The sequence below is a fragment of the Saccopteryx leptura genome, chromosome 2 (genome assembly GCF_036850995.1).
Source record: "Saccopteryx leptura isolate mSacLep1 chromosome 2, mSacLep1_pri_phased_curated, whole genome shotgun sequence".
Lineage (NCBI taxonomy): Eukaryota > Metazoa > Chordata > Mammalia > Chiroptera > Emballonuridae > Saccopteryx > Saccopteryx leptura.
This window is the reverse complement of record NC_089504.1, coordinates 250,621,379-250,634,779: the sequence shown is the minus strand read 5'-3', so window position 1 is coordinate 250,634,779 and position 13,401 is coordinate 250,621,379. Positions and strand designations below refer to the sequence as shown.

The 13,401-nt window shown below is 49.8% G+C and overlaps 1 protein-coding gene across 15 annotated transcripts in view; it reads left to right on the top strand.

Moving 5' to 3' along the window:
• The first annotated feature begins 8,074 nt into the window (after positions 1 to 8,074).
• RIMBP2 (RIMS binding protein 2) overlaps positions 8,075 to 13,401 on the top strand; it is a 130,963-nt gene continuing 125,636 nt past the window's right edge. For 12 of the 15 annotated variants that reach the window (XM_066371203.1, XM_066371197.1, XM_066371196.1 and 9 more), the window contains exon 1: positions 12,620 to 12,683. The gene's annotated coding sequence lies outside the window, so the exon portion shown is untranslated. Of the gene's footprint in view, positions 8,146 to 12,602; positions 12,684 to 13,401 lie in introns of those variants that run through there. The other 3 variants (XM_066371191.1, XM_066371193.1, XM_066371192.1) reach the window with 3 other exon arrangements.

Here is a 13,401-nt window from a genome sequence, read left to right as displayed (position 1 = left end):
AAACCCCCCTTGCACCATATAACTGTTTGGTGCCCCCATAGCCGGCTAGTTCCTGGTACTCCTTCCATGAACTGAGGTTGGCAAGGTGGGGAAGGACTTGAAACTGGACCCCTCAGTGGTGTCACTAAAGGTTGGGCTTGGTGCTTCCAGTAGACACTGAGGAGGAGGAGGAGGAGGGGGAGGGGGAGGAGGGGGAGGGGGAGGAGGAGGAGGACTTCATCCAGGGCTGCAGCAGAAATGGGACCAGCGCTGGGCTCTGAGCCGGCAGGAGGGGGTCGGAGTGGGGCCAGTGGGGAGGAATGAGGTTTGTGCCGACAAGGATGCCACCGGTTTTGATCCAGTTGAATTTAAGATGCTGCTTGTACTGTCCAGGCATTCCAAGTCGGAGTGGTCTCACTAAAGGGGTCAGTGCTAGAGGCAGGAGGGGGCGGGGCTGTCAGGGGAAGAGAAGGCTCAAGAGCTGGGAGTGTTCAAGTCTTCCTGGAGGATGCAGTTTATAAAGGGGGACAGTCGGGTGGTGGGGGGAGACCTTATGATACCATGATACCAACATTCAGGAACAGTAAACGCAGACAGACACACTAAAGAGAAATCCACCGGTCAGAGAGCGAAGAAACAAAAGTCTGTATGAAAAGCAGCCCTCTGTTCCCACAAACAACTTTTATGGCAGTTTTCAAGCATATGGAAAACGTGAAAGGCTTGTACCCTGAACACAGATATGCCCACCATCAGGATTCTATAACTGATTGGCATTTGGCTGGACTTGCTTCATCACAAATTTACCCATCTACCTGTCACACTACCCATCTGTGAATTCAAACAGCTTCTCAAATTCTAAAAGGTCACGCAGTTAGCAGTCATTGACTCACCTTAGCACCCTGGAGTCTCTTCCACGCCCCTGGGTGGGGCTGAGATAAATTCTGAAGACAACCAGTGCAATGTCTGCTTTTTCTTATCTTCTGGCCTGAGACTTTGGTAGGATGGAGGTGGAGAGTCAACAGGTGGCGCCAGAGGGTAGCGATTTTCTCAAGCTGCAGAACATTGGCTGGGCATGAGCCACCAGGCCCAGGTGATGTCCCAGGTGCTCGGTGTTGCAAGTGTCTGCCTACTACTGCGGTTTTGGCTCCTACGTGGGGCTCGGCTCCCTGTGGCTGGGATGGGAGAATGCTGAGCTAGGGAATGACAAGTTACCTCCATCCTGTGCACCTAAGGTATACACATGCCTTCCTTTATCGGACAGAAATCAGATCATCTCAGGCACGTGCGAAAGAGTGGAAAGAGGGAAATGCAAGGTGGGTGGAGGAGCTGTGGGGGAGAGGTCAGCGGGGGGAAGTCTTGTTAAGGATTTTGTGCAGCTTTATTTTTTTTAGGAGAAAGAACTAAAGTCAGATGTTAGTCTAGACCCATAGACATGAATGATGATAACAATTATAGTGATGACAATAAGATTAAGCACGTGCCATGCCATATAGTCAGTCGATGGCACTTTGACTTGGGGCTTGGAATCCGTAGATGTAGGGTTTGGTCCTATCAGAAGAAATGGAATAGATTTTTCTCCATTACCGAGAATAGATAAATGTAGTCCCATTAAATTCCCAAAACGTTCATCAAATACCTTTGGGATGGTAATGATGATGATGATGATGATGATGATGATGATGATGATAACAGGAATTCTAGTGCTGCATTGCAGTCCCACAGCGGTCCTACACAGTAGATAGGGTGTTTTCACCCCGTATTACAAGGAAACAAGCTTGAAGAGGCTGGCCAACTTCTCCAAGGTCACCCAAAGCTAGAATCTAGTGCACACTTGATATGAGCCCTGTAGAAGCAGTCAGGACAGGTTAGCACAGGGGTCGGAAACCTATGGCTCGTAAGCCAGATGTGGCTCTTTTGATGGCTGCATCTGGCTCACAGACAAATCTTTAATAAAAAAAATAATAACGTTCAAATATAAAACATTCTCATGTATTACAATCCATTCATTTCCTACCGCTCATGTTCATGATTACGGGTGGCTGGAGCCAATCACAGCTGTCCTCCGGGACAACACCAAATTTTTATTGGATAGTGCGTAACATACACGGGTTGTTGTATGGCTCTCATGGAATTACACGTATTTAAAATACGTGGTGTTATGGCTCTCTCAGCCAAAAAGGTTCCCAACCCCTGGGTTAGCATATGCTGCTGTAACAAACAATCTAGGTGGCATAAAAGTGTAAGTTTATTCCTTCATCAGGCTGCACACCCACTGCAGGGCACCACTGTGGTTCTGAGGGACTGGGCTGGAGGCAGCTCTGTCTCCACAGATGCTTGCATGGTTGTGGAGACGAAGAAGAGAGATCATCATAGATGTGTGGGCTCTTACAGCATGTTCCCTGAAGTGATGCACACGTCAGACACCTGCTCACAGGGCACTGTCATGGCAGGGCTCTGAGTCAATATAGAAGAGTATGTGTATATGCACACATTTACCAGAATTCACCCTTTCTATACTTCACTCTTCCAAGGCCAACTCTGTGCCATCTGATCAACTCACTAAGAAGTGTCTGAAGTCTCTCTCCCCCACACCCTGCACCCCTCATTCCCCCTGTCCTCACTGCCATCCCCATAATCTATCTAGAAAAATTTCCAATTATTTGGGCTTTTTGGAGTCATAATATCTTAACCCAAACAACACCTTTCGGTGATAGAGTTTTTGACCAGCAAGAACTGAATTGTGGACCGAGCCACATACAGCCACGTTTCCTCCTATGCTCTTCCTGGCATCTCAGTCTCATGTCTCTGTTCCGTGGCAACGTCTGTTGGCTTCTGTTCCAGTCTTGTGTGTTCGGGGTGCTCTGGTTTCTGGACTGTACCTCAGGCTCGAGCGTGAGCAGTAAGCACAGTGTTGGCCATGCTCTGTGCCCTGGACTGAGTCAGGCTGCAGAGGTCCTGGAACTTCGGGGCCTGTCTTGACAAGTGACCCACGTGCATAATGTCTCAGTGGGCAGTCACGCTTGCTATTTCCCATAGAGTCTTGGGCTCCTAAGTTTCCTCAGCATGATCCTTACTCAGATCCTACCAGCTGACTGGCCAAACAGATGGGTCGGAATCGCCACCAGCAATGTGAGAAGCATGTGGGAGCCGCTGAGCAGTCGCGGGGAGGCAGGCTGGAGCAGCTCATCCTTTATTTATTCGTGTAACAGAACCCTTGCTAGAGTTTTAAATATACCTGATGCTAGGATCATGCCTTAAATACATCTGCAGCATGTTAATAATTAAACAGAATTGGGAAATGTTTAGTTTGGGGAAGGCAAGTAGGAATCTTCAGCTTTATGTAAAGAACCCTCCCAATGGGAGTTGTGCCTGAATCAGGACTTAAGAATTAAGCCCCATAGTTTAACTGAGAACTATCTTCTTGTGGGAGGGAGGACAGGAAAAAACCCTAAGAGAATGTAAGGGAGAATGTTTTATCACAACCATTCTCTGGAGCCCAAGATTAAAAAAAGAAAAATTATTATGTCAATTAAACATGGATTTTACAAAACAGTAGACTATGCAACAAACAGTGTCTTAAACACGTAGGACTTAGTTTTTCTCACATGAGATAAAATTTGAATATAGGCAGCTTCAGGCAATGATTTAAGTGCTCAAGGATGTCAGGGCTATTGTTATGGTTCTCTTGGCTTTTCCCTCATGATTGCAACATGGCTGCCACAGCTCCAGCCATCACATCTGCATTCAGGACAGGAAACAGGAGGATGAGGGATAACACTAACCTCATCTGTTCCCCTTTATGAAGAAAGCGAACACAATTCCAGGACTCTTCCCTCCCAACCGCCATCAGACCTCTGCTTGCAGCTCATTGGCCAGAACACTAACACAGCTGCTTTTGCATTCCAACAGTCTGGTACATTGCCACCCAAACTTAATCAGTATCCTATTCACAGAGATAGAAAGGGACAAGTGGGTATCAGAAAGGACTGGCAATATATGCCGCACCAGCCACACCAAGGGGCATTCAGAACCTCTCCTTTCTGTTTCAGGGGGACTCCCCACGCTGGGCCTCACCCGAGGAAGGCACATCACCTTCTGCAGGGCGACTTCCCATCCTGTCCCCACATCCTGAGTTAGATGGAGAAGTGCAGCCCCTGCCGCCAGTGCCCAGGGCTACCAGGCTGGACAGGCACCCGGACGTCTGCACAGTGGCAATGAAGAACAAGGCCCCACGGGACCAGCTCGGGTGTCTCAGGGTAAATTGTCTGCGTTACTGGCCTGGTTAACAGATGAACCCAGACCCAAAGGGCATGAGCTACCAGGAGTGATTCAGAGCTTCACCTTGGGGGTGCTTTGGGGATTTTTCTACTATTTTCTAGATTATTTTACTGTATCTTCTAGTGTTTTAACATTGGAAAAACACTTTTTGGTGTAGTTTAACACAGAAAAGCAGCAAGGATAGCATAAAGAACTCTTATACCCTTTACCTGTATTCATCAATTCTTTACATTTTGCCCCAATTTTAAAAATCATTTTATCTATCTATTTATCTAATCCTCTTTTTATCTCTTTAACCTATCATCTCTATTTCTCCATCCGTTAGCAGAGCAAGGAAGAGGGAGATTTCCCCTCAGAACCATCTATTTGAAAGTAAATTGCAGACATGCTGCCCCTTTATCCCTAAATATTTCAGTGTGTTTCGCTAAGAATAAGGACATATTCCTGTACAACCACAGCACCATGATCAAAAGCTGAAAATTTAATACTGATACAATACTGTTCTCCAACCCATCCTCCCTACTCAAATTTTATCAATGGCCCCAACCATTTTCTACATAGCTACTTTTCCACCTGGCCCAGCGTTCACTCTGGGACTGCACATTGCATGTTGTCCTCAAGTCACTTCAGCCTCTTTAATCAGGAACAGTCCCCTGGCCCCCTCCTTGTCGATTGTGACCTTGACATGTGGCAGGGACAGGCCAGTCACCTGTTGGTCGGCCCTTTGGTCTGGGTTTGCCGGTGTTTCTCTGTGATTTGATTCAGCCATGTGTTTTTGGCAGGACATCCGCTGAAGTGAGGCTGAGTCGTCAGGGCTTCCGGCCAGGGTGCGCGTGATCTTGCTTTCATCCTGTTTCTGGGGCCGTGACTCTGGGTGCCTGGCTGATGCCGAGTCTGCCAGAGGGTTTCCACTCTGAGGTCTCTGTCTTCCCCTCTGTCACTAGTACGTGATTTGTGGGGCAATACCTTGAAGCTGCAGAACTGTCCTGCACCTCATCCGCGTATTAGGGGTACATGGTCCCTGATTTGTTCATCGGTTGGGATATCTGATCCAAACGCTTGGAAACCTTTGATCAAGGCATGGCAGGCTTTTCCTGTAAAGGGTCAGACAGTGAATATTTTGGGCTCCACTGAGCCATACAGTCTCTGCTGAGACTCAGCTTTGCCATTACAGCATGGGGAGCAGCTGCGGCATTTGTAACCAGGGGTATGGCTGTGTTCCCATAAAACCTCATTTGCCAAGACGAGTGGTGGGCCAGACTTGGCCCTGGGACCTCTACATCATACCACTGTCCACAGGTCTGCCCTTTCAAATCAGGAATCTCCCCGCATGGGTGATTTTCTCTTTCTCTGGAGTCTGACCTACAAGTGTTAGAGTCTTCACTCTTGGTGTGTAGATTTTCAAAGGACGAATCAAATTATACAGCAGCCTGGCACACAATCCCAGAGGCACCTTGGCAGCAGCTGAGGCTCGAATGGCTGAGTCCCCTTCAGCCTAGAAACTATCCAGAAGGGCCCCAACCAGGGACCCCACATGTGTCTGGTGACATTCACACCGTTTGAACTCAATCTGACTTATTTTTGGTGGGGCTTGAACTCTCCCGGTTCCTGCAACCCTCCCTCCTCCCCCTACCCGCCTCCTCCCCTTTCCCATAGGGGAGGGGGGTTCCGCCCCGCCCCGTCCCAGAGCATGTTTATCTCCACCCTTCGTGAAGTCCTGGTAGGTGGGTATCACGCAGTCCAAAACTCCTATCTTGTAGCTATGGAATGCTAAACCCCCGATGGAAAATTAGCCCGATCGGATGTTTATATTTAGCGTCCCCCTTAGCCACAGTCCAGGAGAAGTTTCGTCATGTGAGGCTTCCTCCAGGGAACGGGGAGCTAGGAAGGATGTGGTTATTAACGTAATTGGTTTAGCTCCCTCTGGTCTCGCAGCTTGGACGCTCTGACCTGAAACCGGAGGCCAGGGTGGGTCCCGCGTTGTCTTCTGTTGTCTTCGAGTCTGTTGCTTGGGAGGTGGTTTTGTGAGATGAGAATGGATCCTCTGTTTCAGGAACTTCTGGAATTCACCCTGGTCTAGATTCATCTGAATGAGGCTGTGTGCATCATCTTGGTCACTTTAGAGGAAATGTTGCATGCTAGTGACCTACAGGGAGTTAAAATAATTGGAAGATGTCAGATAAGGATAGACCCCCAGTGTGTCCCGGAGAATTGGAAGATCAAGTTTCCACAGGGCGACCCTGGGCTGGAGCCTCCAAGCCTGTGATTTCCCTTTGTGTGCTTGGACCCATCTCCTCCCCTGTTGGGCTCCTAGCACAAGGCCTGTCCCCTGAACTGACACGTCCAGGTGCCCTTGCTAAGGGGCTCAGGGAGGCTCAGCTGAGGACAGGCCACCATCAAAGGCTGGGAAGCGGGAGCAGAGGGAGGCTAGTGTGTTTGTCCTCACCCCAGTTGTGACTGTGCCTGTGGCTTCAGCTCCCACTGGACATCCTCTCCTGTGTGGTCCCAACCCCTGGGCAGCAGCTCTGTCCTGGGAGCTGGGGAGGCCGCCTCCCCGGGTCTCCACGCATCCCGGGTGTGCCAGTGGCTTCTGCTCCTGCGGAGCTTTGGGGTGCCTTGCTGTTATGGGTTGGACATTGTTCCCTGAACTTCACATATTGAAGTCCTAACCCCAGTCTCAGAATCCTGATTCAGTCTGCTGGCATCCTTACAAGATGAGATCCAGATACAGACACACAGAGGGGTGACCCTGCGACCACACAGAGGAGATGGCTGTCTACACCCCGAGGAGAGAGGCTCAGGAGATCCAGCCCTGCCTGCACCTTGACCTTGGACTTCCAGCCTCCAGAACTGTGGAGAAATACATCTATTGTCTAGTTCCCCAGACTAGGGAGCTCTGCTATGGCACCCCGAGCCAGCGGGTCCCCTCATTATACCCTCCTCACCATACCCTGCGTAGCAGTGAGCTCCGAGTTCTTTTTATCAACTTAGTACCGAACCATGAGCACTCCACCTCATGTTTCCTTATCATTTTCATTACAGACTTTTATTTGCTTTCATGATAGCAGAATTGAGTGGAATATGCAGTACATTTAAAACTGCATCGCTGTTAAAAGTCAGAAGACAAGAGGTCCCCATAGGGACACAGGTCCCCTCACCCCGGTCCATATCTCTCTTTCACGAATCAGTTTGGCTCCCCGCAGGGCTCTGCCTTTGCAAACCCTGATGGAAATGGCTGTACTAACGCTGTGTATAGCGAGACGAGCACATTTTCTCCTCTCTCGTTGGGCTTCCTGAGTTGCTGAGTGAACTGATGTTGGTCTTGGTCGCTGGAACCATCTCAGTGCATGGCAAAACACGGGCGGTTTTGAAATTCATGATGGGAGTTTCCTGACCAACTAAAGAAAACTTTCTCCCTCTCCCTCCCTCTTTCTCCCTCCCTCCTTCTCTCTCCCTCCCTCCTTCTCTCTCCCTCCTTCTTTCTCTCTCCCTCCTTCTTCTTTCTCCTTCCTTCCTCTCTCACTCCCTCCCTCCCTCTTTTTCTCCCTCCTTCTTTCACTCTTTCTCTCCTTCCCTCTTTCTCTGTCTCTCTCCTTCTCTCCCTTTCTTCCTTTCTCCCTTTCTCCCTCTCTCCCTCTCTCCCTTTCTCCCTTTCTCCCCCCCCCCCCCCCCCAGCTGTTGATTAGACTCAGGGTTAGTTGCGCGGTTGATGGGCCTGCTGCTGCCTGAGGGACTGTGGTTTCTCTCCCCCAGGATGAGCTGCCCAGCCGGGAGCCCACGGATGTGGAGCAGCTGCTGAAACAGTCTCAGACCGAGCTGCTGTGGCTGCAGAGACAGCTGGCGGCCATCTGGGCAGGGTGCCCCCCCTACCTGGGACCACACTTCCATGTGAGTGCCCCCCTTCTGGACCGCACAGGCTGGGTGGGTGGGGCTGGGTCTCAGAGCTGTCACCTACAGCAGCATTCCTCCCTTATTCATGGACCTGTGGTGTGTTACCAAGGGTCATTTTTTTTTAAAATTGTAGACTGTTTTTCTTTATAGTTCAATGAGTTTTAGTAAATAATCATGCTTTGAGTAGAAAAGAAATAGTAATATTTCTGCACATGGTAGAAATCTAGCTAAGAGGCAGTTCAGTTAGGGCTGCATTTAATCTGGATGTAGTGGGACACACTAATTGGTTTTCTGTCACTTCTGGGGATAAATTTTCACCAGCCATCACAGTACGGGGTGGCTGCCAGTAATACTTAGACTGCCGTCTGCACTGAGTTATTCCTCGTGACCCCGTGTGGCCGAGGACCTGGCCACGAGATGGCCACAGAAGGGGTTTAGCACTGGAGACATTTGGGCAGTGGGTGCCCAAAGGGGTTTGAAATGTCTGGGGACAAAGGCTGGTCCTCACATGTGCCCCTGTGAGTGGAGGATGCCATTCTCACCAGAGCAAGGCCGACCGGGAAGTCCTGCCTGGTTTGTCCCTGTCCTCCAGCAAACACAAGTGCAGCCCACTGTAAATTCACTTTCTCATTTGATGGCCACCATCAGGTAGTGTTTATCAGGATGCGATACTTGTCGGACACATTTTGGATAAGCAATTAAAACAACAGGTTGGTTTGTTATTTTACATTAGATACATTTGTTAAAAAAAAACCTTTAAACTACCAATAACTTAAAAAACAAAGTCTGATCAGTTGTGCTAGGGGAAAGAATTTTTCTTCTTATTCTCAGAAAAGAGAATAATATTACAAAATCGTTTTTCATAGGAGGATGTGATCAAAGAATGCAGCCAAAAAAGTGTTTAAAAACAAAAGTATTACAAAGGTGTGTCAGGCAGATGATTAAACAAATATGTTACTATTTTTCTCAATTTTGTGATGTTTGTGGGATGTGTTAGCTATTTAAAGTCTGGAATTTCTTACGATTTATATTTTCATTCTTTATTAATAGTCATATTTGTACCGTTTTGTATTGGTGGGTTTAACATTGTTTTAATCTTAAACAGTGCTCCCCAAATTGAATAAACTCCAGGCCCCACAGAACTTGGACCTGTATCTGAGTCAGAAACTTGTGTTCCAAATATTGTATCCCAGCCTGTAAATTATCTTTCGATTTTCTATGTGGCATTGTTTCCACCGTGCAGATGTTTTAAATCGCCACATAGTCTAATTTAATCAGCCCTTCTTTTCATCATCTCTGGTTTCTTCTAGGATGTCTAATTTTTCCTTTATGTGTTTAGATATTTGATTTCATCTGGAGCTGATTTTTGTGTAAGAATATTTTTAAAATTACCCCGTTTTCTGAATATTATTTATAGAACAATTGGCCTTTTATATCGATTAGATTCATATATTAACTTCTCATGTGTAATTTGATCTGTTTGTCCAATCCTGTTCTTTTGCCCTAGCTGTCCATGCCTCATGAGCAAACAATTTTATTTATGTATTTATAAGATACTTGTATGTCTGGTGAGATTAGTATCCTTCCTTTACTCTTTTTTTTTTAACCCCGAAAATTGTCAGTTTATAGTTTTGTGTTTATATGTTCATATAAAGCTTAGACTTGGGCATCCACAGGTCTAAAAAGTCCTGCCGTTGCCTTTATTGTAATCACATGAAATTGTAAGGTTGATTTAGGGAGAAAATTTTTGTTTTTCTTTAGTAAGATAGAGAGAGGGACAGACAGGGACAGAGAGACAGGAAGGAGAGAGATGAGAAGCATCAATTCTTCATTGCAGTTCTTTAGTTGTTCATTGATTGCTTTCTCCTATGTGCCTTGACTGGGAGGCTGCAGCAGAGCCAGTGACCCCTTGCTCAAGCCAGCGACCTTGGGCTCAAGCCAGCGACCTTGGGCTCATGTCTATGATTTCACGCTCAAGCCAGTGACCCCGTGCTCAAGCTGGTGAACCCACTGTCTAGCCAGGGACCTCAGAGTTTCAAACCTGGGTACTCTGCATCCCAATCTGACGCTCTATCCACTGCGCCAAGAGAGTGCTTTTTCCCAGATGGCCCTTCTGAATGGGACGTGCCCGGCCGAGCCCCCTCCACACCAGCAATCGGAAAACTCCAACAGTCAGTTCTGCAGCTTTGCCTCTGACACATCTCTGACATCTGGCAGACACAGTGCACGTTTACGGGAGCTGCTGATGGCCTACTAGACCTGGTGGCTAGCAGGGCCTTTTTGTGGTCTGTGTCCATGTGGAGCTGGGGGGCATGTAACCAGCGTCTGAAGGGTTTAGTTCTCTTATTTTTTCAGGGCTGCAGGTCTCAGCCGGGAGCACAGCTTGCAGACCTAGGTAATCTTCCCCCTGCGTTGACCACGTTCGCATCCCCCGACGGAGGCAGACAGCTTCCTCAGCATTTCTGGTCACCTGAACGCAGGCCCACAGAAGTCTCTGCCTCCCTGCCTTGTCCATGATCTTGTTCACAGAACTCACCTAGGCTTTGGGAAATGAGAACCTGTCACCCAGACATGTAATCTCTGCCTTCCTTCCTGTTCAGACACGACTCTCAGAGGGGAGGCCTGTCTCCTGGCCTCAGCTTGCCTGAGACCTGTCACAGGAGGCCTTGCTAAGGGGCACAGGGTTATCTTCTTCTGATTTGTCTCCCACAACAGCCCATGGCTCTCTTAGAAGCAGGTGTGACCCTTTTGTAGATGAGGGGACAGACGGACCCTCCAGGCCACACATAGTCAGGATTTAGTGGGTCTCCCAATGCAAGTACCATTTCCAGCCTTCTTTTTCTTTTTCTGTTTCTGTTTCTTCTTCCTTTTCTTTTTTTAATTGAGGGGAGGTTCATGTAACATAAAATTAACCATTTACAGTGAACCATTCCGTGCCATTTAGGGCCCTCCCAGTGTCATGTGACCACCACCTTGAGCCACATCCTTGTTAGCATTCACTGCCCACTACCCCCCACCCCTCACCCAGCGCCGGTCACGCCCACCACCGGTCTGCTTTCTGTGTCTGTGGCTCTGCCTGCTGAACCTCTGCTGCAGACGGAGCAGTGAGGTACAATACACATGTGGTCTCTGGTGTCTGGCTTCTCTCTCAGCACGTGTTTTCAAGGCTTTACCACAGTGTAGTGAGTCAGGACTCAGTTCCTGTTCATGTTCACAGCTGGATAGTGTTCCATTGCAGGGTCTGGCCACGGTTGTGGATCATTCGCCTGTCAACGGACCCTCAGTCGCTCCTACCTTTTGGCTGTTGTGAACACGTGTGCCTGTGTTTTCTTAGCATGGCTCCTCCCTTTGCTGGTCACACTTATGGGCCTGATGGCTCTGCCCACAAAATGAAAAGGGAAAGGGTGGGGGGATGGCACCTGCTGCTGGTATCAGCACAGGGCTCTGCCACCAGTGAACCCAGTGGACCGGTGGCTGTGAGGCTGAAAGGAGCCTTGCACCCTGCCAGCACCTTCTGGTGCTCCCTGTATTCCAGCAGCAGCAGGGTCCTGGTCAGGGCACCTGTGCTGGACCCATATACCCTGAAGAAGCTGTCTTGGAAAAGCGTTTCCCTCTGGCCTTTGACTTGGAGGTCACTGGTTCCAAGTGCCTGCACGCCTTCTGTTCCCCTGACCCTGTATAGGCGGGCAGCAGGAGGACCCGCCACCGCCCTGGTTTTTGGGGGCCCAACACAGTGTCCCACCAGAGGGGCTAAACTGTTCAGTATCTTTAAATGATGTGATTCCAATCCCGGAGGAAGTCCAGCGTGGTCTCCTAGCCTTTGACTCTTGCACGCCAGTGTTGCTAGGTAGCTGGTCCATCTGTGTAGCCGCCCGCACTTCTGGGGGTGGGGGTGGGGATGACACAATTTGTCCTTTTCACACTGGAGGCTTGGGGGGCAGAGGAGCCAGACCGGTGGGTAACAACCCCAGCCACTCGGGTCTCTGCATGATCACGAGCCCTGGGCTTGTGGTGTCCAGGGGCTGAGCACCAGTGGGTTTATCTTCATCCTGTGCCCTCAGGCTGTTGCTTGCAGGAGACCCCTGGCTGCCAGCAGGGGAGATCAGGCATTTTTTTTACTCCACGGAGGGGGGGTTTGCTCCGAGCCCCATGTGGCTGAGGGAGCTGATTCTCCTCCGTTTCTGTCCCGGCGTTGACCGTGGCTCAGCTCGGTGAAAAAGAAACTGGCAGTGAGGGGAAAGCCATCTTGGTCTGTGTGTTTGTGTGTGCGCGCGTGTGCGTATGTGCATGTGCGTGTGTGTGTTTAAACACTGGTGTTTCATGGGCTCTGGGTACCGCTGCATGGCGGATGATCCTCCCTCCCTCTCTCTCTCCCTCTCTCGCTTTCCCTCTCTCGCTCTCCCTCTCTCTCCTCTCCTCCCTCTCCTCCCTCCCACCCCCTCCCTCTGCCTCCAGTTTGTAATCTGACACAGTAGACTGCAGTCCTCTCCGCGGTGAAGCGGTGAAGCTGGAGTCTTGGCCCTGCTGCTTGGAAGGTAGGCTGAGATTTGTTTTTCCTCCTAAAAATAGCCTCTTGTTCCCTCACCTTCCCGCATCGCATGAGCTGCGGGGCCTCGTGGGCAGGGCCGTAGCAGAAACTCTGCCCTGACAAAGTTTATTTACAGTGGCCTGAGGGTGCTCTTCCGCAGGGGTCCAGGCAGCCAGCGGGAGCGCGTGGGTCCTGGTGCGGGAGAGATGGAAGGGAGTGTCTCCAGACCACCCCTCTGCTCGGCTGGATGGGGCCGCTCAGTCCCCAAGGACCGGTGGATCCCTTTCTGAAGGGCAAGGCTGACCGCTTCCTCTCTCTGTGTGGGGCTCCCCGCTTCCTCCCACCCCCAGATTTGCAGAACAGCCCCTCTGGGCAAAGTTCCACATCACACCCGGCCATACCATGCCGTTCTGACCTCGGGATGTGATGATGTCTGACTGTCTCAGTTACCTACGCGTCTGGGGCTTTGGAAGTGGTATTCGTGCAGCTGGGGGCTGGCATGAGGAAGGGGAGGTAGACCCCCCTTCCCAAATCAAAGAGTTGGCTGTCTTCACCCCCAGCTCGGCCCAAATGTGGAACGCCTGGAGTGAGGAACCGGCACATTAAGATTTTGTCAATTCACGTCCCCTAGACTGACTTGAATAATTTGTCAAAACAGATATTTCCGGTAGAGAGTGTGTGTGTGCCTGTGTGCACGCAGCAGCCTGTGCTGGACAGCCTCTCTC